Source organism: Camelus ferus, chromosome 31 (genome assembly GCF_009834535.1).
Source record: "Camelus ferus isolate YT-003-E chromosome 31, BCGSAC_Cfer_1.0, whole genome shotgun sequence".
Taxonomy (NCBI): Eukaryota; Metazoa; Chordata; class Mammalia; order Artiodactyla; family Camelidae; genus Camelus; species Camelus ferus.
In genome coordinates, this window is record NC_045726.1 from 6,586,514 (window position 1) to 6,606,020 (window position 19,507).

At 46.8% G+C, this 19,507-nt stretch overlaps 1 protein-coding gene across 6 annotated transcripts in view; it reads right to left on the bottom strand.

The window, feature by feature from the left end:
- LOC106730902 overlaps nucleotides 1-19,507 on the bottom strand; it is a 73,846-nt gene that overhangs the window by 13,041 nt on the left and 41,298 nt on the right. For 4 of the 6 annotated variants that reach the window (XR_004316413.1, XR_004316414.1, XR_004316410.1 and 1 more), the window contains 2 exons: nucleotides 2,746-3,881; nucleotides 2,305-2,407 (listed from right to left, as the gene is read on the bottom strand). The exons of 1 other annotated variant lie outside the window; for it this stretch is intronic. The gene's annotated coding sequence lies outside the window, so the exon portion shown is untranslated. Of the gene's footprint in view, nucleotides 1-2,304; nucleotides 2,408-2,745; nucleotides 3,882-17,884; nucleotides 18,591-19,507 lie in introns of those variants that run through there. One more of the 6 variants, XR_004316415.1, reaches the window with a different exon arrangement.

The window sequence follows — 19,507 nt, forward strand, 5'->3', positions numbered from 1 at the left end:
TACTAACAGTTTTACAAAATTTTTCATTAGACCTTTTGAACATCTTACCCAGTTCAGCAGTATGATTTAAGAGAAACCTGTACTTGTCACAAAGCCCTTTTAAGAGATGAAGCAGTTTTGCAAAGCATCGGCTTAACTGTCTATAAAAGACAAAAGACTTTCAAAAGGCAAGGTTAAAGATCTGGTCATAACGTTCTTGACAAAGAAGCTTCATCAAGCTGCCGTGGCAGACAGCATTTTAAGATAACAACTGGACCAGCAGTAGAGTTATGACTGATAGCATCATACCAGGACAAAGCTAAATTTTAGGAACCTTATGTAATTTCCAGAAATCATTCTATGTTAATAACATTTATCAGTATCATGTAATCTGAGGACGCTTATCACTCATCCAACAATGCCGTGTAATTTAACGTATCAGCCAATCCTAGCTAGTTTAATATTTGTCTCTGAGATGTCTCGGGGTCCTCTGAAGCCTCCCACAGTCAGATGAAATCAAAAGAACTTTGATTAGAATTTGATAAGAAGTTTGTCAGCAACATCAAAAAGTCTCACACAGTGTGTTATCAGAAGCAACTGTTATCACAACCAAGTAAACTTGTTCTCTTAGCAGAGAGGAAGCCAGTCTAGTCTGGCACCAGCCTTCTTTTAATAGCAAGATCCATTTACTTAATCTCATCTCAGCCCAACCATGCACAGAACTCCTTTCTTAAAGAGCTCTTTCTACAAATTTTGTCCTTTAACAAAATGCAATTCCATTCCTCATAGTTTTTACTCAAAACATACATCCTACTTTCCTACTTGTACACCAAAATGTTTCCTTTATTATTTTTAGTAGCTTTTATGACATTTAAATTAGAATCCTCAACTCTTAAAAACCTTAATTTCTAGTGAAAACCAGGAAGTAAGCAATTATGAGCTTTTACGTTAGCATTCTGTAGACTGGCAAACATTAATGCCAATAATAATTTAAAAACGTGTGCTTTTTATAGAAAATATCTCAGTGTGGCACCAAATGTATTTAATAATAGTCCCAAACACCTTTAGTTTGTCTGTAAAGTGCAGCCACTGGTCAGTAAATAATGTTCCAGGATCTTATTTTGTTTGGGAATGACCCAGCTATTCAACAGACTTCCATCATTTAAAACATTTAGTACAACTCTAAAATTTCAAGTTACCAAATATCTGGGGAAATCATTAAGCAGACATTCCTAAAACAGAATTATTTCAAAAGCGTTCACCCAAAAGCTCTTATGCTATTTGCATTTAATTTACTTATAAGAATTCTATCATATCAGATTAATTGAGTTTTTTTTTCTTCTTTCTGACGAACTCCGCAACAGACACAGTGTGAACCTACTGGCCTTCAGTAAACCTCGGTACAAGAAAAGACGTCTCTGTGTTGGTTATACCGACAAGCTTAAGATAGATTTAACATCAGATATCAACTTAATATTGAATGTTTCCTAGGTCACATGCACCTGGAATTTGTTGTTCTGTTTCTTTATCCTTAGGATTTAATTTGTAAGTGCCCGCTTTTAAGTCAATTAAATAGAGCTCTTTTACATGTTAATTTTACGTGAAGACAGAACCAGAGATATCAGTTTTTCTGCCCGAGTTTGAAAAAAAAAGCCTTTTCCTTGAGATCCCAGGTCACAATAACAGTGTGCTAGAAATAACACTAACAGACAGTAATGCATATGTCATTCACTCACAGTCAGATGGCTCACTTCCAGCAAAACTAGGAAGAGAGACTAGGATTTGGACTCAGGTACCGAGACACTCAAACACACACACACACACACACACACACACACACCAAGATAAAAGCCAAACTACGAAAGGCCCACTGTGACAACAGCAGAGCCATCAGGGCCACTGTTCTGCAGCTCTCAGGAAGCACTGAGCCCACACAGCGCTGCAATAAGAAAAATCATTTCCTTTCATTTACAGGAGCTTAGCTGAAGATCTCCCAGTTTTGCAAAAGTATACTCTGGGGGACTATGAGATGGAACAGAGCTCTGATCGTCCACATTTAATTGTTCACGGCTGGTGTTATCAAATATCAAGCAAACAATTCAAAATGGTCGCTTAAAACACTTCCCCAGCCCCTAAAAGGGGGGTTCCCAGCCAGCGCCCCATCAGAGATGAAGCTGAGTGAGTGACCAAGGCTGGGGAGAGAGTCCCAGCCAGGGCTCCGGCACAGGCGGAGCAGCGCAGCAGGAAGGACACTGGCGTCCTCACACTCGACCCCGCTGTTCACCAAAGACGTCCCAGCCGGCGCCTGCAAGTACTGATACTCACACACGAACGACTAACGTGGTCCCACATGCAGAGGATGACAAGAGGTGTGGTCCCCAAATTCCACTTCCTCTCCCAGATGGAGGCTTCCCGAGTGGCCTGGCTCCTGAAAGAGAACAGACCCGGAGGGGCTCCCACTGAGCCCAGAGTGGCTCACTTCCCACGAGGCGATGAGCCCCGGTGGAGCGGGTGGAATCTTCCATCCTGTGCAAACCGGAGAGGCTCGCCCCAAAACGATACAAACCAAGACCCAACAACAGATAAGCTGCGGCCGCACAATCAGAGGTGTCGTCTAAAATTTCCACCTCCACTCCCAGACGGAGGCCTCCCCGCAGGCGGGCCCAGCTCCCCAAGAGAACAGACGCAGAGCGGCTCCCTTCCTGGAGGGAAGGGGCCCAGATGGATGGAGAGGACACGCGGCCTGTGCGAGCTGGGGCCACTCACCACCAGCGACACCGACTGTGGATGCAGCTCTGGATGGTTCTCGGTTCCAAACAGCCTGGTGCTGGGGCAGCCACGCTGTCAGCAAGAGTCCCTCCTGGTTCCAGGAGCCAAGTGAGCTCCCGGCACTGCGGGGACCCAGGGGATGGGCTGGCCGGGCACAGCCTGCCACGGGCAAAGACTCCTAGGCTGGCTTCCCCCAAATTGTTGCAAGCTCGTGTGCCTGAGGCACAGCGAGGCCAAAAAATACCAAAATGTTGGAGGTTGGAGCAGAGAAAGGTTTACTGCTGGGCTGAGCGAGGATAACACGTGACTTGTGCCCAAAATCTCCAAACTCCTTCTTAGAAGGATTTGAGATGAGCATCTTCAAAGGCCACGTGAGGGAGGGGCGTCCTGGGGTCTGCGATCAGCTGCGCACAGTTCTGATTGGTTGATGGTGATTAATCCTTAGGCCCAGAAGGTCTGGGGGCCACATGCTCATGATCATCAAGTAGTTAATTTCTTCCATTTGCTGGTGGGTGTTTAGCATCTGGAAAACTCAGGAAATCTGCATGAGGTACTATCATCTGGGTCCTTCAGACAGGGGCTGCAGCACAGGGTCTGGGGAGGGGTCTGTCCCGGGAAGGCCCCCCAGGTCCTGCTCAGTTACAGCATTCCCTGAGCTTCCCTGTTATCGAATAACCTTCAAACAGTTTCCAGTGTAAGACACCCGGAGCGAGGCATCCACACGAGTGTGCGCATGCGCGCGCGGTACGTGCCAGAACCAAACACGTTGGCATCCTCTCCTTGTTTTCAATCTATGGCTTCTTCACCTAGATTCCATCTCAGGAAACTCATGAGAAATCTGAAGTCCTCACCTCAACCTCAGACTTGGTGACCTGAGGGGTCCTGTAGGGCAGATGGGACGGGAACTTGAAGGCCATTTCTCCACATTCTTGATCCTTTCAAGAAGACTTTTCCAGCCTGATGCTTGGTGCACATGTGAAGCGTCAGGTTAGGGAAGCACCTAAAAGCGGCAGTTTTGAGGAGAACCAGAAGATGCCACGATTCCTTTCTCACTTAGCCCAAGGGTTTTCTAATCTCCTTCAATGTAAATCCTCTTGACTGAAGTGAGGCTTCTAGTCTTCCGATGAGACATCCTAATAGTTGAGAGCAAGAGAGAATTACCACAGATCAGAAGAGACAGGACTTCTCTCAGCAAAGTTGGAGAACACGATAAAATTCCACATTTTTATCTAGAATCGGCCCTGGCACCCCTGGATGATTCTGGCTCAGGAGACATGTGGGAGGCCCGGGCAGGTCCCGTCACAGCCTGTGATGATGGCTCCCAGACCCAGCGACACGTGCTTCGCCGGGACCCAGGGAGGCGGGAGCGGACGGGTTGGTGGCGCATCCTCAGACATCTAGGGGAGAATTTTGTCCTTGGAAGTTGTCTTGCTTTGCGTTTGCTGGTGACTTTCCCCTCTGGACTCTCAGCCCTGGTAGCCTTCTTTGCATAGCTGGTACATTCCGAGAAGTGTGGTGATGCCCCATGAGCATCCTCTCTGCATTTCGAGGACAGAGAGCTTGTTTTTGGAGCTGCGCTGTCTGGAGCCTCACCGGGGGAGACCTGTCCTCATCTCTCTGCACTCAGGGTCAGCAAATATTTTCTGTCAAGGCCCAGGGTGTTTGGTTTGAATGTCTGCATCTCCCCCAAATTCAGATGTTGAAACCTGATGCCCGAGTGATGCTATTTGGAGATGAGGACTCTGGGAGGTGACTGGGTCTCGAGGCAGAGCCCTCACCAGTGGGCCTGGTGCCCTTGGACGAGAGGCCCCGGGAGGGCTCCCTTGCCCCTTCTGCCACGTGACGGAGGGAAAAGGTGGCCGTCTCTGAGCCAGGAAGTGGGTCCTCACTGGACACTGAGCCCACCAGCACCTTGATCTTGGACTTCTCAGCCCCCACAACTGTGAGAAGTGCCTGTCGTTAACCAGCCTCCCAGCTGATGGTATTTTGTTAAAGCAGCAAAACAGACTAAGACAGCCGGACAGGACACGTCTCAGGCTTCATGAGCCATGGGGTCTCTGCTGTAACAGCACTCCTCTGCGAGAAAGCAGCCAGAGACAAGCCACAGGTGAATGCGTGTGGCTGAGTTACAATAAAACTTTATTGACAAAACACGCTGGGGGCCAGATGTGGCCCTGGACCATAGTTTGAGGATTGCTGGTCTGAATAATGCTGGTCATCCCATTTCCCTGGTTAGTGGCCAGACCAGGCAGGCAGGCGTGTGTGTGTGACCTCCTCCTGGGCAGGTAGCAGGAGGGGACATCTGGTGCAGGCCTCTGGGAAAGGCTTCATTGATTCTAAGACTCTGTCCTGGTTTTCCTCTGGACCTTTCTGTCATCATGCTAGGGACCGTGATGGCTGAGGGCAGTCCAGCCCTGGCAGGAGGACCAGGCTGAGAGAATCTGAGAGGAGAGAGGCCCTGACACATCTTGCCCAGAGCCCACTCTGCTCCGGTTGCTGAACATTGCAAATTAATCAATGTCCATCTCCTGTTAGCTAGTCAGACCTTTTCCTGGCAAAGAGCAAACTAACTGATACCGTTATATTCTTGAAATGTTAAGATGATGTTAAACTGATGTAAGTTGAAATGGCTTCTCCTTGGGGAAAAATTATATACTTTACATTACATTTCTGATCAAGAACACAGTGCCCAACTTTTTACAGAAATGATAAAAAACGCCCTATTGAGTCAAACACACATGACGTATTTATGTAAAGGCATTTTGGCCATGCATGTAAACTGACGACTAGAACAGCGGAGGGTCAGTTGATCTGAATTCAAATTCACGTGAATATGTGTCACATGAAGTTCTTGTCTTACACTTCCGTAATTCCCACATGGTGCACACTCCTGCAGGTCACAGAATCCACTGGGAGTTTGAGGGGACACTTCATGAGACTCTTTGAGGAGACTTTCAAGGACACTTGGGCCCACTCAAGGTAAATTCTTGAGACATCACTCAAGCCTGCCTTCCCTTCCGGATTTTTTAATGGAGACACTTCTAGGCCCATTTATTTTTTCACTTTATTGACTAAAAAGTCATACAGGATTATTATTTTTTTAATGCTGAAGTAAAAATAATAGCCCTCCGTTCATGCCTCAGGGGACACAGGTGTTCATTCTCTTCTCTGTGTTACGCCATAGCCCATCTAAACACCGTATTTCAGAGGATCTGTGGGGCTCTGACAATGCCCAGACGTTGTCTGCCATTTTCACGGCTGACGCCAGGCACTGACAGTGAGCGGTCGTGGCGCTGTCCAATGCCACGCGCCCAGGGAACCAGAACAAAGCCCGTTTTCATGAGGCATGTTCCTGAGGAATTAGAGGAAATGATTACTTTTGTTCAGTTTCAACCCTGGGTCTGCATGCTTTTTAATATTCCATGAGACAAAGCGGGCCCCGCACATAAAGCACTCCGGCCGCAAGTGAAGTCCTCCTACAAGGGCCAGCGCGTGGGTCGTTGTCTGCGTTACAAGCTTAAGGAGCCTCCTTTTTCATTAAATGCTATTTTCACTTGAAAGACAGACTCTGGTTATTCAGACTGAGTTTTGGCAGACACTTTCTCTAAAATGACCCAAATGAGCCAGTTCCATGAAGGAATGTTGCCAGGGAAAAAAAGTGTGCTTTCAAGGGAAAATTTCAATTTTGAAAAATTTGTGTCTGCCACTGTGAACTTGATAGCTTCTAAATACTGGAGGCGTTTCTGATGAGTCGATGGTGTTACTAATCACTGTGAGTTTTAGGATAATGTACCATGAAATGGGTCTGCATTTGGGAGGAACAAAATCGTCCACTGCAGGGTTTTATTTATTTATTTATTTTTAACTGAAGTACAGTCAGTTACAATGTGTCAATTTCTGGTGTACAGCACAATGTCCCATATATTCATTTTCATATTCTTTTTCATTAAAGGTGATTACAAGATATTGAATATGGTTCCCTGTGCCATATAGCAGAAATTTATTAATTTATTTTTATATATAGTAGTTAATATTTACAAATCTCAAACTCCCAAATGTATCCCTTCCCACTACTTTCCCTCCTCCACCCCCCAGTAACCATAAAATTGTTTACTATGCGAGTCTGTTTCTGTTTTGTAGATGAGTTCATTAGTGTCTTTTTTCTTCTTTTAGATTCCACACAAGAGTGATATCATATGGTATTTTTCTTTCTCTTTCTGGCTTACTTAACTTAGAATGACAATCTCCTGGATCCATCCATGTTGCTGCAAATGAAATTATTTTATTCTTTTTTATGGCTGAGTAGTACTCCATTGTATAAATATACCACATCTTCTTTATCCAGTCATCTGTCATTGGACATTTAGGTTGTTTCCATGTCTTGACTATTGTAAACAGCGCTGCAGGGTTTTAGAATCACATGCCGTCACCTTGACGTGACGGCCACTTGTCTAGTCATGGCACAGAGCTGGAGTGGAAGACCTGCTGTGATCTGGGACAGCTGTCAAAATACTCCTCCCTTTTCTAAGGATATACCTAACTGAGGGTGGATTTTCTTCCCATATTTCACCCAAGTAACATATCATAATGGATTTATTGCACAAGAAGATATGAGAATCCAGCTGCCTTCCATGAAGTCAGGCATTAAGGAAATTTGCAAAAGTGTTAAAACAATACCACGCTTCTCTCTGATTTTTAAATATATATATAGTTATTTTTCATAAAGAATATTGTTAACATGAAGTGAATAGTAAGTATAGTTTTAAAATTTCTCCCTTTTAATTTCTAATATGGTTATTATCAGTAGATAAAACCAACATAAACAAAACCTCTTCTGATTACTCAGTAATTTTTGAGAATGTGAAGGGTTCCAGAACCACTGACTTGGAAGTATACACAGTAAAACATGAAAATACTGGAAATACAATGTCAAGGGGTAAAAAGCAGAATACTGAAATGGACACGCAGTGATTCCAACTATGGGAAAAATATATATACACAGAAAAAGAATGGGATGAAACACTACAAAGTAATAATAACTTATATAGTTCAAGTTTTATTTTCATAGAATCCCATGTCTTTTACAATAAGAGAGTTCTGCTTCTAAAATCAGGAAGAAGAAAATTTCAGTTCTGGCCACAGAGCATACATCTACCTTCTGAGCGGCGGTGGCCAGAGGAACGTCACGTTTTCCTTTTAATATCTGTGTGTGAGGATTTCATATGCCTGAGTGTAAGACAGTGAGATTTTTAAATAAAGAAACTTTTCAAAATCAAATGAATGTATTTCTTCCTGGTACTTCCCTTAGAAGGCTCTATGCTTAGTCGAAGGACATTCTTTGGGGTGCCCACTGAAGAACTGTCTACAAAGAGTCAGCCACAGAAGACATCAATCTCTTATCTCCCTAAAGATACAGCATTCTCTCTCCTCCCTCCTCTGCCAGCTGAAGCGAACAGTTTGTGTGGTTGTTGTCAGTGACCTTGAGAGCTGCTGGGGAGGGCGGTGGGGCCACCTGCATCTGGGAGCCCCGAGAGCTACCCCCTACCCACCATACCCCTGTCGCCATATAAAAGCAAGACTGTCTATGGATTGCAATATCCTTTAGGAACGGGCACAGATTTACTTGGCAAATTAAAAGAAAGTGAGGAATAAATTGCAGTTTCCTTTGTAGATCTACTCAGTGCCTAGCACAATGCTGAGTATGAAGCAAAGGTCCAGTTAACCGGTCTACGACATTCCACATCCTGTTGGTTGGGGACTGGATTGTCCATGTTGACTTATCATCCCACTAACGAGAAGCCGAGAATTACCAGCTTGTTTAGATTCATGGGTGATTCCGTTTTCCTAAACAGCCTAGAGCTCAGTCTCCTGCCAGGGTGACCAACTCATCCCATTTTGCCCAAGATGCTCCTCATTTTGGCACTAAAACTCACGCATCTCCGGAACCCCTGCAGACCCGGGCCAACTGGGGTGCTGTGTCACTGTCCACAAAGTAACCCAACTGTATAATAATGCAGCCCCCTTCGTTCTGGTTTGACCCGGCTTCTCCAGCCAAGCCGATCCACCCAAGGCCAAGCAAAGCTGGATGGATGCCTCTGTGGGCCCAGCCACCTGCCCTCGGCTGCGTGTTGTGGTCCTGCAGGTGAACAAGCCAGAACAAAGGGAATCACTGCACGGGGATGGGGCCCCGAACGCACAGCCCGGGGATGATTTTCCCTGTGAGCCTGGGTTGCCGGCTCACCCATCACTCCTCTCAAAGAGCAACTGCCTTTCACTTGAGTCATCACTTCTCTTTTGCCTACGACTTCTAGCAAGACAAACGGTCCAGCCCCACGTGACCCTCCACAGAACAAGGTTTCCCGCCAGGCTTTGACGTGCTGAGAAACTCATGTCCCTCAAAAAGAAACCTCAGCAAGCTGAAGACTTATTTTTATTGTTATTTATTTCTGCATCTGGAGAGGAAAGGCGATGTCATCTCTGTGCTGGACACATCTTAATTTATGGACTTTTTCTTACTTGGCTCTCTTAATTGGATGCAAGTAGGCTGGGGCTGATTTATGGATCTCTGGTGGTGCCTGGCATCCTTTCCAGCGTGCGCAGCTGCTCCGCGGTAGTTGGACTTGGCGGATAGCATGGAAGCCTGGGATTGTGTCATCTGTTTGTGCACGCATACAATAGCCTCCTTGTGCAGGGTCTTCAAAAATCCTTGCTGGCGGGTTGGGACTGGGCCTTTCAGGAATCCTCTGGAGTGATTTGTTACGTTGGAAGGCTTTCAGAGTTTCCAGAATTGAAGGATGAGATAGCATTTCGTGCCACTGATAAGTTCCCCCGGGAACCACGGTGACCGGCCGGAGCTGGGGGGGTAACAGAGCGAGAGGCCTCGAGCCCACGTCTGGGAGCGCATGTTTCCGGGATGGTTCGGGCGATGGAGGACAGGTCCCTGCTGACAACAGGCTCCCTCTCATTCTGACGAGTCACAGAGAAGAGGCAAAAAGAGGGGGCTGATTGAAGGCAAGTCACCACAGGCGTAAATAACTTGAGAAGCTCTGTCGACAATCGACAATGAAAATCTGGCAGCCGCAGAAGTTAACAAAGCTATCTTCGAATTCAAAGGGCCCTGAGCTGCGTCACTGCTGTCCCTTGTAGTCAAGGGTGACACTGCTGACACTGCGGTTATCCCTGGAGGCAAGCGTGGCTGGAAACACCCGAGGGGTAAGGCCTTCCTGCGGCGTGCACGTGGGGCGCCTGTGGCGGGGGTGTGTGTATGGGCCTCCCAGCTCACAGCTTGCCTTGCCACAAAGCCGTCGTGTCTCTGTCTTTAGCAGACCCAGCCCCCCAGGCTCCAGAGGTCCCCCAGCTGAAGGTTAGGAAGGATGGTGAAAGGGCCTCTTGATGGTGCCTTCACCTTAAAATCTCCTACAGGAGGAACTGCAAACTGTGTTGAACAGGGAAGCCTTGAGAATTTTATTGGCTACTTTACCGCTGAGTGACTCCTTATCAGATATTCTTGGAGAAGAGTCTGAACTGAGGGTGGCTGGTGCACAAGGAGGTTGTGGTGAGGAGGGCCGACAGATCAGTGCTGAGACCCACCGGGGTCCCTGGGCCTCCCCGGGAGGGAAAGACTTGACCCAGAACATCCATGAACGGGGAAGAGACACCAGGTGTCCAAGAAAGGGTACCAACGTGTGGACCACTGTTTGGGAACCACTGCACTTGGCAAAAGAGTGAGGCCCCTCTGGCCTGACTCAAATCCATCATTAAACTGTCCCCAGAAGTGAGCCTGGAAGTTTCCACAGCAGGGACCTGTGTCTGCCTTCAAGGAGAACTGAGGGCCAGTTGAGGGCTCACGCCGAGAGAAGCAGTCTGCCTCAAGTGAGAAAAGCCATCAAAGTGCCAAATTATTGATGGAAATGAGCACACCCGATGCCCCAGTGTGCTGTGTCTGACTGTGGGCACCGCACCTCAGGGCAGTATGAGCACCAGATGTGACACATCCCTGGAGGCGCAGTCAGACAAGTTGGTAAGGGGACAAAGGACCAGGATTCACATGGACAGGAGAAGAGAGCACGCTCGCTGTCCAAACACTCTGGAGGTTGTCGAAAGGAAGGTTTTCCGGGGGCAAGGGAGGCAGAAACCACAGGGAAAGGGTGCAGACCATGCAAACAGATTTAAGCTGAAAGGCGGTGGGGTGAGAAGGGAGTGCCTTCTAACATCTCCTAAGAAAGGACTGAGTTCTCTGTCACTGAGGACATTCCAGCCCTGACAGCGCAGCCGGGAAGAACACTGCAGGAAGACGCCAGCATCTGCGGACAGAAGCCTTTCGCCCGTAGGACTCTGTGATTCTGGGGATGCGGCTTTGATCCCAAAGCAGAGCATCCTCATAAACCTTCACAACTTCCGCTCACAACGTGCACTGAGCCGCAGCCTGCCTGGTGCTGGCGCTCACGTGGGTGAGCAGGTGACACCCCAAAGGACACATTTATAGACACACACTTACAGATACGTAGGTGGACCAGTTTAGTTTTGGTGAATCTGGAGGTCTGATTTGGCCTCAAAAAAATCACAGCACCCTCCGCGCTATCTCCCGGGAAGTGCCCCCTGCCAGCTGCCGTGCTCCGCTGGTCGTCTGCCTTTGCCTAGAACACACAGGCGTGTGCACACTCACGTGTAAATACTGCTGTCATTCACCTTGTGTGTTGCTTCATCACATTAAAGCAAACTCTTCGTGTTAACAGATGTCCACTCACTTGTAAGCTTCTCTCACGAAAGCTGCAGAGGTCACGGGTGGCAGCTCTGTGTCCCCAGGCCTAGCAGGTGTGTGTGAACAGCTAAGACTGCAGATGAAAGGAGACAGAAGGCAGAGGAAGTTGCTGTTGGGGATGCCCACTTCCCAGCGAGGTGTCCATCCTCCCACACGTGGGCCAGCAAGGCCTGCACTCAGGGCTATCAGATTGCCAGGAAGTCTCCAATTCCACATCCTTAACTCAGGTTTTACGGACAAGCCCTTGCCACGCACAGTATTTCAGACACACGTGCGATCAGAATCTTGCAGTTGCTAAGGACGCATGAGAGTCACACCTACACTACTGGACCGATCGATTCGTAGATCCTGCCCACCCTGTATTTGTGTCCCGCTGTCCCCCTGCTCCCCTTGCACCCCCCTCCAGGATCCGCTCCCTGTCTCCTTGGAAGAAACTTGTTCCCCAAGGGAAAGCGTTCCATTTGTATAGGTCTGTGTTTCTAAATCCAGGGGGCCGTGGGTGGCCCTGGCCGTGGAGTTACCTGCCAGGGCACAAGTGTCCTCTGCAGACAGGCCTTCACTGGGCTGAGAGTGGAATCCCCTCTGAGTTCTCTAAGTGGGAGCAGGGATTTCAGGGTCCCTCACTGCCCCGAGGACGGCCGGACTCACTGAGTTGACCTGAGCACAGAGTTGAAAGTGCACCTAGTAGGGCTATTAGGGGGCGGGGGTGTACGGGGGCGTGCGGCCCCCCGAGCCTGTTTCGGGGGAATTTAGGAGCATGACAGTCCAGTCAAGGGAAACAGAAGTTGGGTACTGTTTAGTCCTGTACTTGTCCCATGAAAATTTTAATGGAAGTCAGATATATAATTTTAAATGTCTTAGTAGCCTTAACAAAATTGTGAAAAAAAGGGTGAAATTAATTTTAATGTTATATTTAACCCAATATGCTGCTAACATTTCAGTATAACTGATACAAAATTATTCGTGAACTGTTTCCCATGTTCTGTGCTCATCTTCCCAGCGTGTGTGCGTTTTGCACGGGCAGCGTGTCTCAGCTCAGACAAACCACACTTCAAGTGCTCAGCAAGCTCAAGCTCACTATACGAGGCCAGTGGCTTCCACCCTAGACAGCAAGGGCTTAGTCCAAGACCCAGTCTGTCGGCTCTGTGGCCTCATCTCCTCAATAAAGTCGTAGTAATGATTTATGACCCCCTGCTGCCCAGGAGTCTGGACGTATTCCATCGCGAGTTGTCATCCAGCTAACACTGTTCCAGATCCTCGGCCCTCGGCCTCCCTGCCCTTCACGGACAAGGCCCCCCTCATGGGGAGTTTGCTCCGGTGTCTGCCCTGAGCAGTAGGTTTGTGGTCAAACAAGAACATGCAGTCACTGCTGCTGGTAAGAAGTGACACGAAGAGAAGAAAACAGGATGCTGAGTGGACGTGTCTGAATGCTGGGCAAGGCTGACCTTGCCCTTTGCCTTGACAGACTCTGCCCTCTGCTCCGAGGAAGGCGCGTGGACTAGCCCTGGGGTGCAAGGGCGGGCCGAGGCTCCTTCTGGAGCCTGAGAGTTCCCACAAACGTGTGCTCCTGGAACACAGCCTCCTACTGGCTGTGTCTGATGGCAATAATAGGGATGGTTTCATGCCCATGAACAGAGACACCTTGGACGAAAGGGAGCTGGTCTGAGACTCAGTGGACAGGACCGCACAGAATGACCTCCTGCTCATTAACTCCAAGCAAGCCCGTCAGCCTGTGTGGGCTTCCATTTCCTCCGCGCTCGCTAAGTTCTAACATTCTGTGATGCTGTGTTTACACTAATGGAGCTTTTTGGCTTGTCGACCCCGTGAGAGACCAGTGACAGTGGACCCTGAGGAGCCCAGAGAACAGGGAAGGGCGAGCCAAGTGGGCAGGGAGGACACGAGGTTAGCGTTTGACCAGCAGATTAAAAAAAAAAAAAAAGGCAAAAGAACAGAGCTGGTGGTATCGCACACAAGAGGCAGCAGGGCCAGAATTAAAAGGGCGGAGTGGAGAAAATGCTGACTCAGGCAACGTTTATGACCAGATTGTGGTCATAAATGTGGTCAAACAAATGGACAACTTTTTGAGAATCTTCCTTTTCGGTTGGGGGAAGGGGGCGCTGCTGGGGAATGGGGCTTCCAAGTGATCTTGTAATAATCGCAAACCTCTTCTCCATGCAGACTGCATCTGCACACACATCTAAACACTAGATGAGGAAAACTGAGCTGACCTGGATAATTAAACAAAAATCATCTGGGTCTCAACCATCTAGACGTTTTATGGAAAATATCTGAAGATGACCCAGTTCTCCTTCTATCATTAATATATATTTTACCATGATGTATATTTGTGTGTGTGATGTGTATGGTAGGTACACGTGGCACGTGTGTGCTGTGTGTGTGTGGTGTGAGTGCCTGGTACGTGAGTGCGATGTGTATGTGTGTGTGGGTGGGGGGGGTGGTGTCCGTGGTGTGCGTGTGTCATGTGTGGTGTGTGTGTTTGTAGTGTGTGTGTGCGGTTTATGCGTGGATGTGGGGGGGGAGGGGTCAGTGCGGTGTGAGTGTCGCGGTGTGTGTGTACACAGACAACACGCACAGCGCCCTGACCTTGCCTGCTGCGTGCGGGGTGAACTGTCTGTCCTCCTAGATGTGACAGGGGTGTGCTTTTCCTCAAGACCTCCTTTTGAACAGACAGGAAGGTCGGTGACAGGGGAGACCTGGCGCTAGCTTAGAGCCAGGCCCCTTTCCTCTTGTTTAAAGAACACTGATGGATGAAATTGCCAATCTGAAGTTAAAAAAAAAAGAGGTTGTGAGGAGACAGGTCAGAAAGAGAAGAGGAGGAGGAGGTGGAGGAGGAGGAGAAAACCTCGTGAAACTCAGCACGCCACGCTCGTGGTCAAACAGAACGGATTTCCTTTCACTTGGTGCGTGAACTAGCCCTACATGCTGTGCTCAGAGGGAACTTCCCAGGCAGCAGGGCTAAGCTGGGAGTCATTTATCAAGTTAATCATGGTCTATTTGCCTGCCTTGAACAGCGTCAGCTGGAATACATTACATTCCATCCTAGGAAGGGAATCCAAGGAGCATTTCCCAGCAACCGTGCAGTCCGGCAGAGAGAGGAACCTCCAAGCCCTTTCATTACTGTGCACGTTTTTCTGTGATCTTCCAGGTGGGGAGACAGAGTCAGATGGGGAACCAAGGATCGGAACTGTATACAGTTTCGGGAGCAGCTCAGAGCTGGTGTGAGGGCGGCCAGGACTCCAACCGGAAGGCAACGCGAGGTCTGGTGCAAGACACTCACTGAGGGAGAACGGAAAAAACCAATAAAGCAGGACAAGTGCTTAACTCAGTCCCCTCCCCCAGTACCTGAAATAGGGAATTCGTCTAGAAAGAAAATTTTAGCATTCATCCATGTAATATTTGACAAAATAATGGAATTAATATGCAAAACTATACAAATGTAGCAAATAGTATGCTGTGAATTATAAAAGTGAGTATCAATTTGACAACTACAGTAGATTTAAAATGTAGATTTTTATAATTCTGAAATGTTATTATGTTCATTTACTTCATTTAAGGCAAAATATGCCAATATTCTATTTGATTCACAAACTTGACATAGCCACCTTCACCACGAAGGTCACAGGAAAGAAAATGAACTTGGCTCTAAACTAGTTTCTCTAGTTTCTGAATGATATCAGCTATGAGTTCTCCCCCTTCTTCCAAGTCTGGGCCTGATATTAATACAACAGAGGACATACGTATCTATACATGAAAAGTAGAAAGCTGGGAATTTTCCAGATCGTTTGGATTAACAAAAAATGTCTCGTGGAATATACAATGAATTGAAGCAATATTTTTAAAGAAAATGCATCTTTCTTAATTATAATTTATCAAGTTAATTTCCTCCGTTCTCCTTTGTCTGGATGAGAGTAAATAGTCTCCTGACGAAAGATATTTTCCTATTGTACTAAGGAAACGCATCATCCAGTTTCGGGCATCGGTCGAGAATCTAGACATTTTTCTATTGTGCAAATAAAATCACGAGAATTCAAGCTAAATGACTACTTCAGACACAAGATTAACAGTCAGTGAATCCACCCTGGAGACAAGCGGGCCAGGTGCACAGCCGTGACCTTTGACTCGCCAACTGCTGCCTTTTGGGTTCGTGTGAATGTTGGGGGTGGGGGGTGGAAAAGACCAAATTTGTTGACAAAAATGGCTAGTCACCCAAGGCCAGATTGTTTGTCTTGGATTCTTTTGGGAGGACTTTGCCAACAATTTAGGAAAGATGATAACTTGGACATTTGCCCATAATTCTTGTAACCCCTCCAGGCTGGAGCTAAGTATCAGTATTCAAACATGCATATTAAAATGGTCCTCCAAGGTTCAGGATCTCTAGGCTGACTTAATCTGCTCCCTATTCCATTCCATCTGAATTCTAAAAGCTACACGTGTTCATCTGTTCCAGTGAAGCTGGGTCACATCAATTCGGCCAAGCCGGTAGGCCTTGGGAGTTCTTGGATGAGAACATTCTGAAAGCATCTAAAAAAGAACATGCTCTTTAATTATGAGTGTGGGGAGTGAAGAGATTTCTCACCGAGTAATTGGACCTAAAGACAAACAAGGCTTTGCAGAAATAGAATTATTGTAAAATAATAGTACAATGATGTCTAGATGGTAAATCAAAGTGTCTCCCTACATATTTTAGGTCAAAAGGCCCATAAAACCCACCCATTTATCCATGCACTGATGAAAGCCTTTACTGCACGTTTACTATGTGCCAAACACATGGCTGGGTGTGGACAACACCAGATGCTTGAGGGAGGTGAGAAGGGCCCCTGCCCTGCCTGAAGAGCTGGTCCCAGAGCTAGCTCCCACCAGAGGCGACAACTGCCTGGAGCCCTCTGGTCTCCCTGCAGCTGACGTCCTCACCACCCAAAAGGAGGCAGCATCTCAGGTCCTCAGAAGTATTTCAAGGCTCTGCCTTTTTCAATGGACAGGCATCAGGAAGAGATCTTGACAGTGGGCAGCCGAGCTCACCAATGACACAAAGCACGGCTTGTAAGTGAATGCCTCCGTGTTTTGAAGCCTACCGATGACCACAAACTTTTTGCAGATAAAATAATAGAGAAAGAACAGGAGGTAGTTGCCAGGGGTTCCTGGGTGGGATGGGGGGCCCACAGAGGGCAGTAGAGGCAGCTTTTGGATGGTTTGTTCTGTGTCCTGACTCTGCGCATTTCTCAAAATGTACACAAAGGCGCGCGCACAAGAAGCGAATGGCACAGTGTGCATGTTAACAGCAAACCCAGAAGTCACACGCACGGCACTGTCCTGCGTCAGGTGTGGGAACAGAGACCGTCCAACGGCCCTTCGGGAATATACAGCACTTTCCAGTTTAAAACTCCTCCATGCTGCGTCAAACTCTGACCTTTAAACGGTACCCCTCCACTTGTCTTGATTTTAAAAGATTAGGGAACACACTGATAGGAAGACAGACGCATCGGACAAGAACCAAACCCTGTCTCCTGAAACACAGCCACAACAGGAGGGCTCTGTGCCCCTGAGGCAGAGGGGGCAGGAGCCCCACAGTTCAGACCCCACTCCAACGAGGACCACTGGCGCGGGCACTGAGCCTGACCCACCTTTGGGTTTTCAGCCCCGTGTTTTGCTGAGAGTAGGTGCTCAAAATACCTTGCTTTATCCAAAGTGAAGCAAGCAGACGCCCCCCGTGTGGGTGCACACGCAGCAGAGGCTCGGACGTGTCCCCAGTGTGGTGATCCATGTAACTTGAAGTTACTCTTGCCACTGTGTGTACACAACGACGGCCCAAAGTATTTTCATTTCATTTACTTTGGAAGTCACTCAAGGCCAAGTTCAGAATTAAGAAACTGGATACTGTCTCGGATATTGGTGATGGGCCATGAAAAATAAATTAGGTCCTTTAAATAGTAAGCATTAAAAGACCCAGGAGTTAGCCAGAGAAAGAAAACAGCAAAGCAAATTTTAAAATAAACTTTTTTGTAATCAACTAAATCTTTTTAGAACTCAGACAATATAATGGACTCAGAATTGGTCATAAAAATAAATCTGCCAAAATAATAATATAAAATAAATGCAGAACACTTCATTTTTATGAATATGCTTTTTCAAAAGAAAATAGAGACTGCCAATTTATCCCTCAATAACCTTCCAACTGGGTGAAGCATTAAAATAATATGTGCTATTTAAAAATTATAAGGAATCCATTACGCTGGCAAGACCTCAGATTTCATGTATTGAGGATCTTGTTTTGATGGGAAGCAAATGCAATAAACTCCCTGCTGGAATTAGGTATTTTTAGATGTGAGCAGCAGTTGCCTTCTAACTGGAGGGAGAATGCTGTATAAATGAGAGTGAAGAATAACTTTTTATCTGTTGAATTGCTCTCTCAGCATCAGACACCCACGAGGCAAACCTGCAGGAAGGAGGGAAAAGTGGCCTCCCCTCCTGGATCCTCCGTTTTGGGGTTTACATGTACCGAGGGGAAGAGCAGCCCTCCAGCTCCCTCCGAGTTCACGGCTGCTGAGGTGGGCACGGGGGCTTGCATGGCTGCCTTTATTGTCTAAACAAGGCCACTGAGCAGATGAGTGGCAGATACTGTCACTCACGCTGCTTTGTTAAGTCACCCCAGGCTCTGTGCCTGCGTGCACGTCCCCAGCACACGAATGACAGGCGAGCCTGTGCCCCGGCCCAGGCAGAGAATCAGAGAGTTCAGAACAAAGGGTGCTGCTCATGTCAGTGGTCTGCCCCTTTCCTGTCTCTTCTTTTTCCCCTTTTTTGGAATAAATGTTTACCAGCTGGTATAAGCTGTCATAAGAGCAGAAGGTAACAAGGCTTTTAATTGGTACAGAAACGTACACTGAGCATCTCTCACGAGCATTCCACGATACAAGTCACGGGGAGATGCAAGGGCAGGGGGCCCAACCCCTCCCGCCCTCTTGGCGGTCACAGCCCAAAAGACTGAGGTCAACTCACAGGTGATTTGGTGTTTGAGTCATAATGATTTGTCAGGTAGACTCTGGTTGCTGAGTAAGTGATCAGACTGTAGAAAAAAGAAACAAACAAAAAGTAAAACAAAAAACAAATTACCTTTCCATCGAAATAAATTAAAAAACAAAGATCCAAACTGGATCACTTACTATTTTCTGTTTTAAATATGCTTCACATGAACAGTCACTTACTGAGATGAGGCTTTGTTTTACATTAAAGACGCTCTAGGACTCTTGTCTTTATTTCTTTTTAATAGATTTCAATGAAATTATCTGCAATTATCTGCATCTTGACTTGTCACTTTTTAGCATAGTGTGAACTTTTAGAAACAAACATAGCTTGTAACAATAGAATGCAAATTTTATTTAATAGTTTAAAAGTTAGATATGTTCTTGGTTTAGCACTAAAAGGTGACTAAAATGAACAAATCTCATGAAATATCGGTGGACTCTAGGAAATAAGACATTAGAAATAAATTCTCTGTGAACAAGACTTTAAACTCATTTTCCCTCAAAGATCAAAGGGCAAGATTAAGATAAAATAAAAAGTATCTGATAATTTTTAACCTTTGAAGGTTAAATACGTATGATGAAATAAAAGCTGAAAATGTGATACATATTTTGAAATTTAAAAGGAACACAGCGACTCGGTTCCTGTGATGAAATAATGCTGACTATGCCCAGGGCTCTTAAAGTCCACTCTTCCTGGGTGCCGAGGTTAGAAGCTCAGGAGAGATGGAGTCGCACAGTGTGTACACTGCACTGGGTGTTGTTAAGTCATTTGAGATGGTTTAAGGCATACTGGGGGTAGGTCATATGCAAAATGTGTAGGTTCTATGGCATTTTACATTCGGGACTTGAGAACTTGCGGATTTTGGTATCTGAAGAGGGCCCTAGAGCCAATCCCCTGGGAATAATGAGGAATGGCTATATACACCCATAAAACCATCACAAAAATCAAGATAACAAA